The 19,666-nt window shown below is 42.0% G+C and overlaps 1 pseudogene; it reads right to left on the reverse strand.

Annotated features, from left to right (window-relative positions):
- Positions 1 to 19,666, reverse strand: part of LOC103385794 (myosin heavy chain, fast skeletal muscle-like) — a 21,396-nt pseudogene continuing 1,730 nt past the window's right edge.

Below are 19,666 nucleotides of genomic sequence, written 5' to 3' on the forward strand. Positions count from 1 at the left end.
ACTTTGGAGGGTTCATGGGGAAGATTTCAGTGTCTTTGACAGTGAGGGTCTGTCATCAAGGAAGAAAATACAACTAGTAAATTTAGGGCGCTGCACTGAATTCATCCAAAGTTTACAGTTATTTTATAATTTATCACAATTCAATCTCATTCAAATGTTCGATTCCGTCTCTGACCTTCCCACACAGGGTCTCCACCGTGGCTTTGCCGCCGTCTTTCTTGATAAGTTTGCCCTTGAGGTACATCTCACTGGGCTCAGTCACAAAGTATGCGGTTTTAGCATCAAAGGGAGTGTTCTGGGCTTCGATCCTCTCCCTTTCTGACTTCCGGAGGTACATGGCCGCCGGGCCGAAACATTCCATTTCAGCATCTCCGCTCATCTTGACCGCTTACTATGAAGAAATAGAAATAGAAATAGAAATAGAAAGCCTTTATTGTCATTATACATTTCACTTGAGTCTTAGATGTATTAATGAGTATCATCTGCATAAATAAGGATTTTGTCCTATTGTTGACCACAGTTTAACGATATATACACACTTGTGTGTTTCATGTCAACACATTTACACTAGGGATGTCCGATATTGTACAAAGACGATATCATCCAATACCCGTACAGACCTGGCAATATTTATCAATTCATCTGTACAAACCACAGTATGAGTTTTAAAAGCCAATATTATCATCAGACAATATTATCGGACTAACTTACACACTTGTTACTTTTTACCTCCTTTTTAACCTCCACTAATCTGTTATTAACACATAAAGGAGAAACATTTTCACCATGCATTAAAACTTTGATAATTTGCATTATGTTAAAAAATAAATACATTTTAAAAATTAACTAAACCTCTAAGCCAGACCTGGGCAATCTTTTTGGCTCGTGGGCCACAATGGGTCCTAAAATTTGACAGGGCTGCCAGGTCAGGAGCAGATAGATGAAGTGTTCGTGTGAACAGAGATAAATGACATGTAAAAGTCATGCATAAAGGATAAATGTTAAAATGTTTTTAACCATTTAACAGGGAAATGAAGGCAGTGCAGGGAAAAGGCAGAAATATAATGATAATATAAATTAATAATATGATTTGGACAAGTCTGGCGAGGCCGGATTAAAAAGCCAAACGGGCCATGTCCGGCCCCCGGGGCTGTAGTTTGTCCATTTGAGTGGTTAGTTGTAAAGTCAGTGATGAATGAATGAACTTACCTTGTTCACACCCCTGGAGGAACAGTTGGTTCAGTGAGGCTTCTGTAGAAGAAACAAATGGTTTTAAATCGTCATTTTAAAACATTTGTTCTAACAAAAAGTCTTGGTTAAAGTCCTGGCACAGACACAGACACCTTGTGTTCACTCTCAGCTCTCCAGCAGTAAGTGCTCGACATTGTTTGTTAGGCTGTTGGCTTTGGTCCTGCTAATAAAAGCCTGTCTCTCACCTTGACTGGTCGCCTGTAGGTCCTTGGAGGAGGGATGCCAGCCTTCCGTCTTATATAGAGAGATCAGAATTCACACTCGGGAATGACGTGCTTTATTTGGTCATGCTTTTTTTTTCATAGCATTTGTTCATGTATTTTTTGCCTCTGATCAAATCTCAACTCACCAATCAGCAGCCTGTTGGCCTCGGTTCAAAGCTCTGTCACTTTGATTCATCTACAGCAGCAGCAGCAGAATCCTAGTCTGTTCCTGCATTGAAACAATGATAATGTTTAATTAGTGTGGATAATGGTCATCAACGACTTAAATATTTCTGACCAATAAAACAACTGGTACGTATTACACTGGCTTATTTTTTAATCCCTAGGCAACTAATAATAATAATATAGATTTTTGGCTACAGAAGTACAGTTGGCGCGTATGTTTTGCCTGCGTGACTCACTAACCATTATTTGACTAAATAACCTAACGAACAGAGACGGAACAGTGGAGATTATGAATAGAATCATTTGTCTCCGGAGCCGTTCTACATTTTCACCCTGTTGAGGTGATTGTTCTGTCAGACGTATCGGTGACCGGAGTTCAGAGATTGTTTCTGGCTATATCATAATCTTCCTAATGCCTCTTGGCACTGAGGAGGATCTTAGTATAGCCACAGAGAATCTCTCATATGTCACTGGCATTTGTTGGAAAAGCCTTGGAAGTCTTTCCTTTGACAAAGGAACAGAATTGGATCCAACAGTTGCTGAGCTGAGATCCTTTGAGAACAACCGTACGGCGGGATCACACGGACAAATGCTCAGCTCGCTCTCATTAAATCCCAAATTTAATTGAATTAGTCCGACAGTGGGGGGGGGGACAATAGAAAGATGGGCGATGTCTTTATTTTTAGATATTTAATTTCCTCTGTCTGGGGGGAGGAGGGGGGAAGGGAGGGGGGTGATCATTGTGTATATGATGAAAAGTGACATATAGAAAAACATATGTGACCCGACCAGTGCAGTGTTGTAGCCATGACCGTTTGAAAAACAATGGAAAGGAGCCCGTGTACAGATGGTCATGTGACTCCATTAGGTGGCGCTAATAGACAGATATAATCAACCGTTGATGCTTGTTGACCAATAACGCAAAGGAACATTGAACATTGAGTGTGGAAATGTGCCGTGGGAACCGCTTTGTCCTTAAGTTGATCTTTTACTACTGGGGGTTGTCGGTGCCAAACCTGTGTGGCTGCTGAGGCTAAAAGTGTTTAGTGGTTCTGTTCACATGTTCTCACCGTGTGCTTGGTTTTTCTCCAGTTCTCCGATTTCTCACAGTCCAAGAATACGGAGGATTGGGTGAACTGTTAACTCTTCGTCGACCGTGGACCCTGTAAGCTGTCTTTGACCGGCTACTCCTGGGATTGGTTCTAGCGCCCCCTACTTTGTTGAAAAGGACAAAGTGGCAAAATATAAATGAAGCATTTTTGAAGCATATGTGACAGTTATAAGAAGAATGAATGAATGACATTTGAAGCATATGTGACAGTTATAAGAAATGAATTTGAAAATTCTATCAAAGTTGAATGATAACAACAAGGAAACATTTGTGAAGCAATTTTCTTTAACAATATTTTTGAAGGATGTTTTTTATTATTAATGAAGGAATAAATATTATAATTAATAATAATATTAATTATAATATGTATTCATTCATTATCAGTTTGAGTGCAATTCACACAGGCGGCCACAGGGGAGGCGCCATAAGGGATATTTGGTTCCCCTGGGAATCAAACCGAGGACTATTCACTTGCTAATAGTTCATTCCCGTATTTCAGAGCAAAAATCCCAAACCACAGTATTGACCTTGATGTAAACAAACCTAACACAGGCCTGAAACTCACACTGTGGTCGTTGTGTTGATTGTAGTTCATCTACAGTGACATCACCGGGTCACTTCAAATGTTAACAGTGTTCTGTGTCCGGTGCCATCAACACTCGGCCACAGCTTCGTTCTTCCATCGTTCGTCTCCTCATCCTTCACATCACAAACACCTCCTCTCGTTTCCATGTTTTCTGTTAAAAATCTCTTTTGTAAACAAACACGTTCTACCGACACCTGCTCATGTTTAACAATCATTCACTGGGTGTGCGGTGACCCCGCCCTCTCCCCCTCCATCGCATCTCTGTGCTACTACGAGTCAAAGGTTTAGACACAGACGACACCGGAGGTCAAGCCCCGCCGTGGACAGGTCAGCGCTGCGACAGTTTCGACCCCATTTATCACCTATTTTAGTGGCTCTTGAAGCGAAGGGGTTCAGACTTATTGGACGGTTAAACTCTAAAACCGTCACTTCACAGCTCTATTGTCCGATCTGGCATCAACATCGAACAGGTGACGGGATCTGTGTCTCCGAGTGCCTGCGTTGTCTCGAGGGCGTTGGATGTATTTATAAACCCTTTCTTTAAATGGTCTTGTTCTACTGCGTGTCTTGACAGATGAACTGAAGACAAGGCCAGGAGCCTTGCTTGACTTCCCTCTAAGTTAAGTGTTTGTTCCCCGGATGGGGGGCGAGGAGGGGGATCATGTTGTCGGACGTTTAGCAGTTTGCATTCTTTCCTTGGTGAAAGATGACACTGAACTGTCAAAGACTCAAAGCAGGCTTTAGCATTCAGATGCCGAGGACTTCACGCGCTACAAAACAGCTGCATATATTCAATAAAAATGTGTCACTCGATCTCCTCTGCTGCGGAGTGTTCTTATTTGGAAGAAATACAAATATAGACGTCTCCGCAGAAATGTTCACAGCACTCGGGCATGAGCCGCCGCCGCCTCAAGTCTTATTGTGGAATGACCTTTGATATAAAACACTTTCTTCCTTTGTAGTTCATGCCTCTCCCAACATCACCGCCCCTCCAGTTGAACACCCCGGGCGGAACAAAAGGGACTTCAGCCCCACACTGAAGTACAAACTGTTACTGTCCATATATGAAGTATTATAGTAATACATGTTTACAATACATTTCATGGGATTTTAATGTGGATATTAAAGAGCTGCTTGTCGAGCCCTCCCCCCCTTTTTTTCCCCTTTCTGCTGCCCCCCCCACTCCCCCCTCCCCTCTGTCTTTGTCAAGGCAGACATCAGCACTGATCCTGGATCTGTTGGGGATTTCTTTCTTCCTGTCTTTTTTTTCCTGTTGTTAAAAGCTGCTCAGTGTGGGATTACATTTCAATATTCTGTAAATATAAACACAATATAACAACACTTTATATGCACTCACCCCCTCACCCTCCCCCCCCCCATTACCAGGGTGTTTTAGGAGGATAATTCTAATTTTAAATGTAAGGAAAAACAATGTTGTCAAGTGATCTACCGTTTTATAATCTAAAAGGTAATGTTCATTTTTTTTCACTGTTTTTAAATACCACGTGTATTCATCATCAGTCAATTATTTTTTTGTTTGTTTGTTTCGATGTAAAAGTAAAATGGCAGGATCTTATAATTATAATTAATGATCTATATTTACTTCATTGTAACTGCAGTGTTACTTTTATAATTAAATTAAATCAAATGAATGATATTGGATTTAATTAAAATAATAATAATAATAATAATAACATTTTTTTTTCTGTTGACTTACTGTGTGGTAAGTGACAGTGACCTAAGACACTGGTCACATGTTGCGCTCCACTAATTGTTCTATTTCCATCACAGGCTCCACTGCAGGCACTAAGACACATAGAAAAACTGTAAGGTCACCAGACTGTCTGTAACATTATCACCACTCTCTCTGTGATTTGCAGTTATGGTGACCTGCAGAACCTTTGGTCCACAGGGGAGTCTGACACCTTATCTTGAATGTCAAAGCTCCACTCGTGAAAACACTGTTCTTTTTTAAGTCACGGCCTCAGGATCCAGGTTTACTGAGAATGATCAAGAATACATGAAAGAGAAAACACGGTCAATGAGTCAGTGTGGAAAAGCCGGTGACTTGCTAAGAGGTTTTTTTTTTTTTTTTTTTTTTTTTTTACACACTCAACTCAACAGCCAGATCATATTGTATGACTCCTTGTGCTGGTTCTGGTCTAGACTGACGCTCACTCTTCAGCCTCCTTTCCCTTTAAATGAATGCAAACAGACAGTGAGAGATCGCCCACCGGTGGCAGAAGAAGGAATATTCTGTAGAGGTAAAGCTCACAGACATACCCTGCCAAGGTCACGACTCTTGGCTCTCAGCTTGTTGACCTGTGACTCGGCGATGTCAGCTCTCTCCTGGGCCTCCTCCAGCTCGTGCTGCACCTTCCTGTACCTGCACAGGTGAGTGTTGGCCTGCTCCTCCTGCCAGGATCACAGTTTTAATTTTTATTTTTTTAATATAACCACAATCAGCTTCTTAATCCACTACAGCAGCAGCTGTGTGACATTAAACACACCCACACGCAGCGAGTGTGTGGGTGGTGGAATGATACTGCAGCACTGCTCAGTGTTGTATTGCAGGTTTGGAATATTTGACACTCACCACTTCCTCAGACTGTCGTTTGTAGGCTTTCACTTTGAGCTGGAGTTTGTCCACCAGGTCCTGGAGTCGGGCGATGTTCTTCTTGTCCTCTTCAGTCTACACATATCAAACATTACAGCAGGGGGAGTCACTCAAGAAGACCACCATGGGTTAGGTGGTCACGGTGGAGCCCATCAGGGAGTTGATTTATTATTTAAAACTTAAACAATCGAGGGCTGATTTTTTTACATCTGTACAACTGTGATTGGTCGGAGAGTAATTTTTAAAAGAAAAAGGGCTTCTTTTTAACATTTCAATTCAAAGGAAAATATTATCTATTGTGTAAGTGTGTATTTTTTGTTAAATGCTGATGTCATAAATTCAAATCCAAACTTGACGAGCAACCTACAACAATCTTTTTTTTAATATGACGCCTGTGGATAGGAAATTAAAACTAAAGTAGAGGATTTTTTAAAACTTTTCTTAAATATATACATTTTCAGTATGCACATTACAACATTCTAGGTGCAATAATAATAATAGCAATAATAATAATAATACAAATAATAAATAAATACAATAATACATTCATATTTTTATAGCTGTTTTATAGTTCAAAATTCCTTCAAACTTCTTTCAGTTTTAGCAAAATAAACCTGGCCCAGATAGGGCCACGGGTCTTATGTTTGATATCAATCCAATATTTAAATCAATGTGATGGGAAACACTACAACATTACTGAAAAAGTTTTATCTCTCTGAATGACCCGTGTGATGTACACTAAATATTGGCTCTGTTTGTTGGGGTTGTATGCCCCCTAGAGGTTTCTTAAACACTCTACACTCCGTCTATAGAAGTACTGATGTCACGTGTTGACATACAGTATTCAGTCATGGATGTTCTCTGTGTGTGTGGTTTTCTTTACCTGATAAGTCAGTTCCTTCACTCTGCGTTCGTATTTACGGACTCCTTTCACTGCTTCAGCCCCGCGCTGCTGCTCCGCCTCCACCTCAGATTCTAATTCTCGAACCTTCACAGAAAAAACATCCAGATGTCACTCAACAGAGAATCACCTGATAAGAATCTCGTTTGAGGTTTTAGCCCAAATATTATTTTTTTTGGGATCGTCATTTACTGTTGATTGTGAGGCTGTGTTTTCTAAATGTGTAATAAAAGATATAAAGAGAAAAGTCTTAGTAACTTATTACCCTGGCCTCCAGTTTCTGGAGCTGCTTCTTGCCGCCCTTCATGGCCAGATTCTCAGCTTCATCAAGGCGGTGCTGCAGGTCCTTCACCGTCACCTCCATGTTCTTCTTCATCCTCTCCAAGTGAGCGCTGGTGTCCTGCTCCTTCTTAAGCTCCTCAGCCATCATGGCAGCCTGAGACACAACAACCATCATGAATCAAAACTCTACTACAGTGTCCTCAAAACTTTGTCTGCAAATTTTAAATTCTAAAAATATTTTAAACTAAATTATTTTGACCTGCCACACTTTCCCTGTAATAACTCTGCACCCCTCAAGGGGGCCCCGAAGGTGAAAGGATTTCTAACTCACATCAGTGATGGCCTTCTTGGCCTTTTCTTCAGCGTTTCTTGCTTCCTGAACCGCATCTTCTACTTCTCCTTGGACCTGGACCAGGTCGGTCTCCAACTTCCTTTTAGTGTTAATGAGGTTTGTGTTCTAAAATCACACGTCCAGTGAGAAGCAGTCAGTTTTCTGTCGATTCACCGTCCAGTAAATGTGTTTATAATTCTATCTGTTATCACCTGAGAGTGCAGCAGTCCCACACGCTCACTGGCATCAACCAGCTCCTGCTCGGCCACCTTGCGGCTCCGCTCCGTCTGCTCCAGTGCGACTCTCAGCTCTTCAATCTCAGCCAGCATCAGGTTGTTCCTGCGCTCCATCATGGCCACCTGCTCCTTCATTTCCTCCTGACCTCTAATGGCTTCGTCCAGGTGCAGCTGAGCGTCCTGAAATCAAGACTTTTCTTAAGTATAACTTTGTATGAAGAGAACCAACCGTGTCAACTCATATGATGATGAAGCGGACCTTCAGCTGTCCTTGAACATTTCTCAGCTGTTTCTGAGCCTCAGCGGCCTGGCGGTTGGCGTGGCTCAGCTGAATCTCCATCTCATTCAGGTCTCCCTCCATCTTCTTCTTGACTCTCATGGCGTCGTTCCTGCTCCTGATCTCGGCGTCCAGGCTGCTCTGCATGGTCTCCAGGGCTCTCTGGCTGTTCCTCTTGATCTGCTCCATCTCCTCGTCCTTCTCTGCCAGTTTCCTGTCAATTTCGCTCTTCACCTGAGTCAGCTCCAGCTGGATACGGAGAATCTTGGACTCTTCGTGCTCCAGCGTGGCCTACAACGTCAGATGTGAGAATGTGAATCGTTTCTTCAAAGTTCCAGTTTTTTATTTAGATTTCTGAACATCAGTTTGTTTTTTTTGGTACCTCAGCTTCCTCTAAGGCAGTTTGAATTTCTGCCTTCTCAATCTCGGCCGACTTTTTCCCCTTCTCCAGCTCATGGATGGTTTTTCCCGATTCACCAATGCATTCAGTCAAATCACTGATTTCCTCTGCGGAAAAAGAATAAAACCTGTCAATATTATGGACAACATTCTTGTTTGTCAATATCCAATATGCCAATATTGTGCAAGTACTTAAGTTTTGATTCCAATATCAACTGATACCGATATATGCAGCCATTTTCCTTGAATACTATTTTTAGGTCACATCACATATTTATCTATCTATGATTTGGATTCAACAATGAATGTCCCACAGGTTTTGGTATATTACGTTGCAGGTTCTTGTTCTCCCTTTTCATGGTCTCCAGGTGGTCCAGAGCTTCTTCGTATGAGTTCTTTATTTTGAACAGCTCGGTGCTCAGTGATCGCGCCTCCCTCTGGGTTCCTTCCAACTCCGCCTGACTCTCCTCGTACTTCTGCTTCCACTCTGCGAGAACCTGAAGGTGAAACCAAACCCAGTGATGTTTTTGTCACTGATGTTTTAGGAGTTCAAAGCTGAGGTTCCCCCAGAGTTAAAGGTCAAACCTTGTCAAAGTTCCTCTGCTTCTTGTCCAGCATTGCAGCCAGAGCGTTAGCTCTCTCCACGTCGATCATCAGATCCTCCACTTCACCCTGCAGCCTCTGCTTGGTCTTTTCCAGTGAAGCACATTTTGCATTCACAGCCTCGATGGCTTCTTCTGCGTCCTGGAGACGTTGAGCCAACTTTTTCCTGGAACGCACGAAGAAAAGAAAAAGGATTATGAGGAGAAAAATATACATGAATATATCGTATTTTCTACTGTTTTCCATTACTTGGCCTCCTCCAGCTCCTCAGTTCGCTGAATGGCATCAGTCTCATATTTGGTTCTCCACTGCGCCACCTCGCTGTTGGCCTTGGACAGAGCTCTCTGCAGCTCAGCCTTGGCCTCCTGCTCCTCCTCGTACTGCTCCCTGAGGAGGTCACAGTCATGACGGGACGACTGAAGGGCGTGAGCCAGGGCGTTCTTGGCCTAAATCACAACAATGTATAACTTTATAATAAACTCTTTATTATTATTATTATTTGTATTTGGACATTGAAGAGGATTTGGTGAAGTACCTTAACTTCTTCCTCAAAGTGCCTTTTCAGCTCCTCTATCTGTTGAATGTACGCCTGTTTGCCTCTTGTCAGCTGTGAAACCAGAGACTCCCTCTCTTCCAGCTGACGACTGAACTCTCCTGACAATAAAAATGAATAAAACATTTTTTCCTGTATCTGCAGGGATATGAAATTGTGCTGAAGTGAGTTTTGCTGATGTTGCAGGAACAGGAACGCCTGTGAAGATGCTGAACTCACCGTTTTCAGTCATGAGCCTTGATTTCTGAACATTCATCTCATTTAGCTGACGGACGTGTTCATCGTTCTTGCTCTTGAATTCACTCAGCTGATCCTCGAGAGAGCGACACATTTTCTCGAAGTTCGCCTGAGGAAACAGAAATCAACAACAACGTTAAAGTTAAGGCCAACAATTGCCAAATGAGACGATACAGTCATGTAACACTGGCTCGCAGTCTTTACCTTCGATTTGGCTACGGACTCCATGTTGCTGGAGAGATCGTCGATCTCCATCTTGAACTCACTTTTCTCCTTCTCCAGCTTCTGTTTGACTCTCTGGAGATTATCGATCTGTTCTCCCAGCTCGGCCACACTGTCGGCCTGCTTCTTGCGCAGAGCTGCGGCCGTAGCCTCGTGCTGCAGGGTGGACTCTTCGAGATCACGACGCAGCTTCTGGAACTCTGCCTCCCGCTTCTTGTTCATCTCAATCTGCACAGATGTTGCTCCTCCAGCTTCTTCCAGCCGCTCACTGATCTCCTCCAGTTCCCTGGAGAGATCAGACCTCTGCTTCTCCACCTTGGCCCGAGCAGCTCTCTCAGCCTCGATCTCCTCCTCCAGCTCCTCGATACGAGCCTGTGGCGCGACAAAAGGTCCATGTTGTAAATTGTGTGTATGCACGTGTTGAACAACAAGTTGATTCAAACTGAAACAGTGTGAATCACCTGCAGCTCCTTGATTTTCTTCTGCAGCTGGACACTGAGAGCCTGTTCATCTTCTATTCTACCAAGAAGCTGGCTCATCTCAAAGTCCCTCCTTCATTTGTTAAAAAAAAAAATATATATATATATATTTGTGAGTATCCATGTACAAGAGTTGAAGGTTGTTCTGTTATCGTTTTATTTTCTTACTTCTTTAATTTCTCATCAGACTGCTGCTTGTCATTCTCCAGGTCCATTATGGATTCATGGGCCAGTTTCAGATCTCCCTCCAGTTTTCTCTTTCCTCTCTCCAGATCTATGCGGAGCTTCTTCTCTTGCTCCAAAGAACCTTCAAGCTGTGAAGGAAGGCAGTGTTTTATAATTAATTTAAAAATAGATATATACATATATATTTTTGTTTAACATTTGGTCCAACTGTGGGATCACTCACATCGTCCACTTGCTGCTCCAGTTTAACTTTAGCCTTTGTCAGAGTGTTGACTTTGTCTTCCTCTGCCTGAAGGTCATCAAGTACCTGCTGATGGGCCTCTTGGAGAGCTTTCTTCTCTTTGCTCAACTTGGCAATGGTCTCATCTTGAGATGCCATTTCTTCGACCAGGTTTTTAACCTAATGGATTTAAAGATATATAGATTTCAGGATTTGATCAGAGCGACCTGTAGCAGAAACACTGAGTTAAGAAAACAGATCTACGAAGATCACCTTGTTCTCAGTGGCATGTTTCTCCTTCTCCACTTTGGCTAAGGTGAGCTCCAAGTCATCGATGTCTTTCTTCAGCTCAGAGCATTCGTCCTCCAGCTTCCTCTTCTTTGCAGTCAACTCTGCGTTCATTTCCTCTTCGTCCTCCAGTCTCTCAGACGTCTCTTTGAGCTTGGCCTCCATCTGGATTTTCCCTTTAATGAGTCCCTCACACCTTTCCTCTGCATCAGTCAGGTTTTCACCTTCCTACATTTACACAACACAAAAATTGAAGTGAGGTTTTCTTTTTAAAAAATATCAACAAAGTTGTTTAACTACCAGCAGTCCTCTCTTTCTCTAACGTACAGACTGAATTTGCAGCTGCAGGTCATTCTTCTCCTGCAGAAGGGAAACCATCTTCTCCTCCAGTTCCTTCTTCTTGGCCAGAGCCTTTGCTAGGTCCTCTTTGGTTTTTTCAAAGTCCTCCTTCATCTGGGCCATCTCCTTCTCAGTCTCTGCACTCTTCAGGAGAGGCTTGATCTTGAAGTACAGCTTCATCCATGGCCAGGTCTTGACATTCATGAATGAGCGGATGTTGTACTGAATAGCATAAATGGCCTCCCTGGAATCAACAACAAAGTCAGTTTACAATTGATTTTTAAATTTTTATTAATTCTAAGTGATTAAAAATTCTCAAATTAAATGTCAGTACCTGCGCGCCATCATCTTGACAAACTCCTTTCTCATGACGTAGCCTCTGCAGAGAGCCTGAGTCATTGTGACGAGCTCCACCAGTTTCTCATCCCTCATCTCCTCCAGCACTCCCAGGAGACCGGCCTTGAAGAACACCTATTTACAGATGCATGCATGTTATGAGGTGTTTCCTCTTTTACTTATTAAGTTTTTATATTTCATTTAGTTAATTCCACCTTGGTGTGGCCAAATCTGTACTGCGACTTGTCCACGTTGATCGACTCCAGCAGTTTCTCTGAGGCCTTTTTGTTGTCGATGAACTGACCCTCGGGGATGACGCTGGCGTTCAATACTTTGTATCTGAAATTAAATACATTGATGAGCTCATGTAGAATCAATCATCATGTGGTACGACAGGCGAACGATCTGTGCACCTCTGCTTGAAGTCACCATATTGGATCCTGCTGGGAAATCCTTTCCTGCAGATCCTGATACCTTCCAGCACACCGTTACACCTGAGCTGGTGGATGACCAGGAAGTTCTCCATCAGACCTTGAATCAATAGCAGGAACACAGAGTTCATATTTAAACAAGAAACATTTTTTGGTTTTAGGTGGGCTAGAGCGGTGCAGCATTAGACAGGGGCCTAATGCAGGACCATAATCCCAGGTCAGGGTCAGGAAGGTCATCACTGTGACGACCCAATTAAAAAAAAAAAAAAAAATTACCACCTACCCGGGGTTTTTGATTCATTGGGGATGAGACAGCGCACGAAATGTGGGTGAGTGCTCCTCAGGTTTGTCATCAACTTTCCCAAGTTCTCCTGTTGATGGAATAATATGTATGATGTAAAAATATTGTATTGTCAATAAAAAATGATACAACAAATCCTAATAATAATAATAATAAAGAATATAATTTACCCTGAACAGAGCTGACACTGTCTGGAAGGAACCACCCTTCCTCTTTCCAGCCTTTTTAGTGCCCTCTATAAAAAAATAAAAATAAATAATATGAATGACTTCACACAGATTTGTTATGTTCTACGTGGCACAGAAATAAGACGGTACCTTCTGTTGAGGCATGTGAAGCAAACAGGTAAGACAGCAGTTTGACCGATGACTTCTGGTAGAGCTGGACCACTGAGTCATTCAGGGGGTCTTTGTTCTTGTCCAGCCAACCATTAACGTTGTAATCCACAGTTCCAGCATAGTGGACCAGAGAGAAGTGAGCCTCAGCTTTGCCTTTGGCAGGTTTGGGTTTCTGGAAGGGGGCACTTTTACCAAGATGCTGGTCGTACAGTTTGCTCTTGAAGGTTATGTCTGTTGCCTTGGGGAACATGCACTCCTCTTCAAGGATGGAGAAGATGCCCATTGGCTGTTGAGGGGAAACAGCTTATTGTTAAAGGTTTTTGGTAGGGATGTCCGATAATATCTTCCCGATATTAGCATAATTAAGTAATACCTGTAAGAATTATTATCGGGTTTTCCTTCAATAATGAAAAACCTGATAACCCAATGTCTGGGTTTCACCAAATAATGTGTGCCCTAATAATAGTTTGGGGGAAAACGGCTTTATATGAAAGTTAAAACCACTAGATGGCAGCATTGCAGCTCATTTTATTAATCTATTTTTAATAATCAGGGGATTGTATGGAGAATGCTGGTGCCAGCAACTCATACAGTGGTTTGTACAGATAAATACATAAATATTACCAGGCCCTTAATAGTATTTCAATTCGGGGGGGTGTTTGGACAATATCGGCATATGGGATATCGGCAAAAATGTTATATTGGACAACACAACAAAGTTTTTGGTATTTGTGACTCACCTTCTCAATAAGCTCAATGCAGGCAGCCAAGTCCATACCAAAGTCAATGAACTCCCATTCAATTCCTTCTTTCTTGTATTCTTCCTGCTCCAGGACGAACATGTGGTGGTTGAAAAACTGTTGCAGTTTCTCATTGGTGAAGTTGATGCACATCTGCTCCAGACTGTTGAACTAGAAACAGAAACCCAACATATGTACAGTGTATTTAGTATAAATCTCAAAGCATAGTAAAATTAAATTTAACACTTTTACTTACATCGAAGATTTCAAACCCAGCGATGTCTAAGACACCGATGAAGAAGTTCCTGGGCTGCTTGGTGTCCAACATCTCGTTGATTCTGATGACCATCCACAAGAACATTTTCTCATAGACGGCTTTAGAAAGTGCCATCACTGCATTGTGCACCTAACCATGGAAGGAATTCAAACAGTTCTTATAAATCTAAAACTATTTTATCCACAAGGACTGAATATCAGACCAGTATTTTTGCATCGATTACCTGTGGCACCGTTTGGCCCTTTACCACCATTTCATTGCCGACCTTGACCCTTGGGTAACACAATGCCTTGAGCATGTCAGCAGAGTTCAGGCCCATGAGGTAGGCTATTTTATCAGCCACTGAAAGAAGTAGAGAAACCAAAAATAACCCAATGTTTCATCACGTGATGGCATGAAAGTCTTCAACATTTTTCTGGTAATCTCCAGAGCTAGACGACATCTGGCGTGTTCTATATGAAGACCCGGTGCCACATGGATGTACCCAAACTTAGAAAGCATCCTGGGAGAAGTTTTATAAGATGATCAAAGCATCTCAACAGACTCCTTTAAAAGCAAAGAGGAACTAACATCTGTTCTTCAGCAAGAAACCAAGGACGTGAGTCAGTCTAGAGCAGGGGGTCACCAACTATATTTGTCAGACATCTTAGGGGCCGGACTCTCAAATGAAATGAAATATTTTTTAACATTATTATCTGATGTTTGTTTTGGAAACACGGACCGCATCGGACGGTTCAGTGGGCCAGATTCAGCCGGGGACCCGCTAGTTGATAATCACTGTTCAAGTCTCAACTAATCCAGTTCCACTGAAGTAATATTGTAGTAAAAAAAGTAAAACAATTTAAAAAAACAACACTGATGGTATTTACCCTCGGTGCCTTCAGGCTCAGCCTGCTCTTCACGCTGCTTCTGCTTGAACTTCATGTTCCCATGATGCATCACTGCTCCAGTCAGCTTGTAAATGCCCATCTTCTCCTCAGCACTGAAGCCCAGGATGTCGATGGCAGTCTGTGGGGAGAATTATTAAAAAAAAAAAATTTTTAAATTAAAAAGTCCAGCTTTGTTTTTTTCTTGTTTTTTTTGTGTTTTAATGACAGGTCGACTCACATCAGTGGCGATGAATTCTTCAACATCGTTGATACTCTTCACAGTGATTTCACCCTGACTGATCATGGGGAAGTCATATGGGTTGGTGGTGATCAGCAGACCCTCTGTGAACATGTACAGCGGTTTATCATACAGCGCCCTCTGGAGAGTCGTAGCGTTTTCACTTCCACATATGATACAACTGCTCACCTATGAGCTCAGGTTTGTGGCCTGTGGCGAGTTGATAGAAGATGTGGTAACTTCTCTCAGCAGACAGCTGGAACGTCACTCGAGATTTCTCCAGCAGATCTTATGAGAAAAAAAAACAAACAAACATCAAAGCTGTTCTCATGCTTTTCCTTTTAGTCAAAATACATAAATCAGATGAAGCTAAAAAGCCTTACATGTTTCAATATCAGCTGAGGCCAACTTTCCAGTTGTCCCAAAATGGATTCTGATGAATTTACCCTGCGGAAAGTGCAATTTTACAGTTGAGCAAAATATGGGACCAAGGCAGTGAATTACAAGTGTACAGTGTGGTAATGTTTGTTACAAACTGTTTTATACAGGACTTACAAAGCGGGATGAGTTGTCATTCCTCACAGTCTTGGCATTACCATAGGCCTCCAGCAGGGGATTGGCTGCAATGATTTGATCTTCCAGTGACCCCTGAGATGAAAAAAAATGTAAATAAAAAAATTAAAAAAAACATTTCCTGGGTTAATATTAGCATCTATAAAACATATGATTAAATTACATGCCTGCATTTTCCCAGGAATGGGATCAGACTTCTTGGAAGCTGCGGCTGCAATTGTTGCAAAGTACTGGATGACACGTTTGGTGTTGACAGTCTTTCCTGCACCGGATTCTCCTCTATAAATATACAATATTAAAATGTTGCTGTGTGACTGAAGAGCTCCAACATAACAGTTGTTTTTTTTTGTTTTTTTTTTAGTGTCAACTTACATGATCAGGATTGACTGGTTTTCACGATCTGTTCAGACAAAAAAAAAACAACTTTATATAATATCCAAGTCAGACCATAAAAATAAGATATACTGTATATTATGTTAAAAAAACGTTACCCTACCTTGGAGCATGAACTGATAGGCGTTATCAGAGATGGAGAAGATGTGGGGCGGGGCCTCAATCCTCTTCTTCCCTCTGTATCCTGCTACAACCACTGAATCATACACTGGGAGCCACTTGTAGGGGTTCACAGTGACGCAGAACAGCCCTGAGTAGGTCTGTGGTCAGAGGAAGAGGAGGTGGTTCCCAGTGTGAGAAGGAATTTAGATTTAATTCACTCCAATAACTGTCAAGTACAAACTGTCCTTACGTAGATCATCCAGGCTGCGTAACGCTCTTTGAGGTTATACAGCACGGAAGGCTCGCTGAGGTGGGTCATCATGGCCATGTCCTCAATCTTATCAAACTTTGGAGGGTTCATGGGGAAGATCCACCGTGGCTTTACCGCCTTCTTTTTTCACCAGTTTCCCCTTGACGTACATCTCCGCGGGCTCAGCCACAAAATACGCAGTTTTGGCGTCAAACGGAGTGTTCTGAGCCTCCATTCTTTCCTTCTCGGGCTTGCGGAGGTACACGGCCGCGGGGCCAAAACACTCCATTTCCGGATCTCCGCTCATGGTTGCTCTGTAAGAGATGAAGTATATTTTACTGATAAAAAAATGTTGTATTTTATTGATTAAGCTCAATGTCGTTTGAAGGTTTTTACCTGGTTGTTGTCAGATGATGCAGTCGCTGTGCGGAAGCTGGAAAATAAAAGAAGACAAGTCAGATTATAATCTGATAGAACTCAGAGTAGTTCATCTACAGAGTGCTGTGTGAAGTGTGAAGGTGGTCTAACCTTCCTTTGTTGCCCGTCAGTCCAAAGCTTTTGTAAAGACGGGGAGTGTCTCTTTTATACTGAAATCTCCGGCCACCACAGAGGAGCAGTTTGCCAGTTAAGGTCAGCGAGCCTGTCTGAGAAGAATGGTATCAGATGTCTCCCCAATCCCATCATCACAACTGTTGTCACCTTATCCTCCATCATATAAAGGCAAACATTACATTAAATCCCAGATTGAGCCTTCAAATTCCTGAACTAAACCACAGCAGTGGCTTGACAATGCATCTCCATTTGAACTGATTCTACTGGGAGATTATAAAAATATATCACGTTATATAACATCGTACATGAAAAGGTTAGAAAAACAGAATCAAAATCATAATTTGAGAAGAAACCAATATTTTATTCATCAAAACCACAAACATGTTTTTGTCACAAATTAAACCTTCACTGCCGATGTTTCAGGCCCAACTGTCGTCGGCGGAGCTAAGTTAGGACCCATTATAGTCTATCAATCTGCTGTGCCCTCAGACTGAGAACAGGCGACACATGGGACACAGAAAAGTTTTCTCTTGTGGCGGGATTCAGTTGCGATAAAAGGTGACATTCAATATGCCTGGCCTTTCTTTGTAGACTTATTTGGACTTAAACAGATATAGAAGGCAGTCCACAAATTCCTAAGCTCTTACATTTGCAATTGTTTACAAATGCACCGAAGGGTTCTGCTAATGACGCGTCAGCTGCACCTCAGCATCCTGTTACGGAGCACCCCAGAAAAATCTCTACGCTCCCCGAAGTTATTTAGTTCTGATACCGTCTGTCACTGTTGTGGTCAAGTCATAAAGAAATTAACTTTCATTTATCGTCTGTGATTGAGGTCTGAAGAGAGAGGGTTCATGTTGGTTCTGCTCTTCTCTCCTCACCATGAGTTCCTCAGCTTTGGTTCTCCCTCTCAGTCACTCTAGACTTTTGGAATTCATCCTTTATTTCACCCCCCAAAAAAGCTAAAAAGCTAAAACTCTGCAATGTTCCATCTTAGTTCCGTCTAAATCAATGACTCATTTATCGTTTAGATCCACCAGCTGGTTTTCTGTAAACAATGTCAGGAGGTCAGAACATTACTGGGCTTAAAAAGAGCCGCTCAGTGACGAATGACAACATGAGAATTTCATCTGTGTTTGTGTGTGTTTGCATGTGTGTGTGTGTTAACGTTTACCCACAAAGTCACTGGTGAGGGCAGGAAGGAGCAACAGAGAACTTGATGTGGAGGCTTTTCTTTGTTGCTGAAGATCACAGGACACGAGAGGAACTGCATCTACTCTCAGAGACGGAGCTGCAGGTGAGTTAAAGATACAAGTTATTAAGAATTTTGTTTGTTTTCAGCTGGTAAACGTTCTGTACAGGCTGTAAATCTCTGAGTTGAATGAGCCGGGGGCCACTGTTGCCCCCGTCCTTTCAATGGAGGGCCACATCAGTGTTCACAAAAAATTGCAGATATTTTAGAAAATGTTTTTTAATTATTTACTATAAATACTTTTTAATACTACAGTACAGACAGGTTGTACAAAGCTTTTTTCCCCCTCATTCTTAAATGACCAACTTAAGCATTTTATTACTTTTTTTTTTTTTAAATGATTAACATCTAGCCATTGATTAAATGTGAAGGGTTCATGGACCAGGAATGGCCCACGAACCGGGAGTTTGCGACCCCTTGGTCCGCAGGCTTAACGCTATTAACAGGTATGTTTGTGTTATGTCGAGATAAGACCGCATCATCACTGCTGAATGCCTTTCCATCAAGTAGCCGTAACACGACACGTGTGCATTCTAATGTATTTAATACAGACTTTTTCATACGTGGTATAATAACAGTGCAGAGCAGCTGCCGCGGCAGTGAGGTTCAACCTCTGTTCTGGTAATTTAATAATGCTCTAAGCTAACGGAACCATCCAAAACACGACACCGGTGTGTGCCTATAGAGGAGGACGACGACGCCCCGCTGTCAGTGATGCGTGTCCTGCAGATACAGCAGGGACCAAATGTCAAATGGCACTTGACAGTGATAAGTACTTACTGGCTAATGATAATTATTTTAATCACATCATTCGTGACAGAGCCTCAGTTTTCTATTGTAGCAATATAAATTGCTCAAAGTAAATATAACTAAATATAAGGTAATATAAGTATTATACTGTTATATTGTGACCACGGACCCCCCCCCTCCCCTACTCCCCTAAACACAGCATGTTGGTAAATCTGTCTTTTCTTACTTTTAGGCTCTGTTGACCTCAAACCTGAAGAGAATAATAAAAACTCTGATAACATTTAGGGATGTCGATATTAGCATTTTTATGTAACTTTACTAAGATTCGTTATTGGCGTTCCCGTCGATAATGAAAACCCGATAACACAAGTTTCACCCCCGTGATTAAACCTAAAAATAGATTCGAAGTCAAGGTGAAAAGTTCATTATTGTCATTGTGTATATCGGTATTGGCTGAGATCAGAATCAGATATTAATTGTTTGGACAATATCTATGCCTATCAGTCCATAGTTTTAATGTTTGACTTTATCTACTTCAAACTTTTATTGTAAATCTGGAACAGCTAGTTGTTGTTTTTTCAACAGTTTTACTCCGTGTACTGTCTGCAGTGAATTTGTTTTAATAAAACAGAATAATTTTCAAAAACCAAAATATCTTCTGCAGGTCGACGGCCGAAAAGATGCTGAGCTTTTTCATTCTGAGTGGTGATGATGGAGCGGACTAGAGATGACAGCTGAGGTTGAGCAGTTTGGAGAT

This window comes from Cynoglossus semilaevis, chromosome 11 (genome assembly GCF_000523025.1).
Source record: "Cynoglossus semilaevis isolate Cse_v1.0 chromosome 11, Cse_v1.0, whole genome shotgun sequence".
Classification (NCBI taxonomy): domain Eukaryota; kingdom Metazoa; phylum Chordata; class Actinopteri; order Pleuronectiformes; family Cynoglossidae; genus Cynoglossus; species Cynoglossus semilaevis.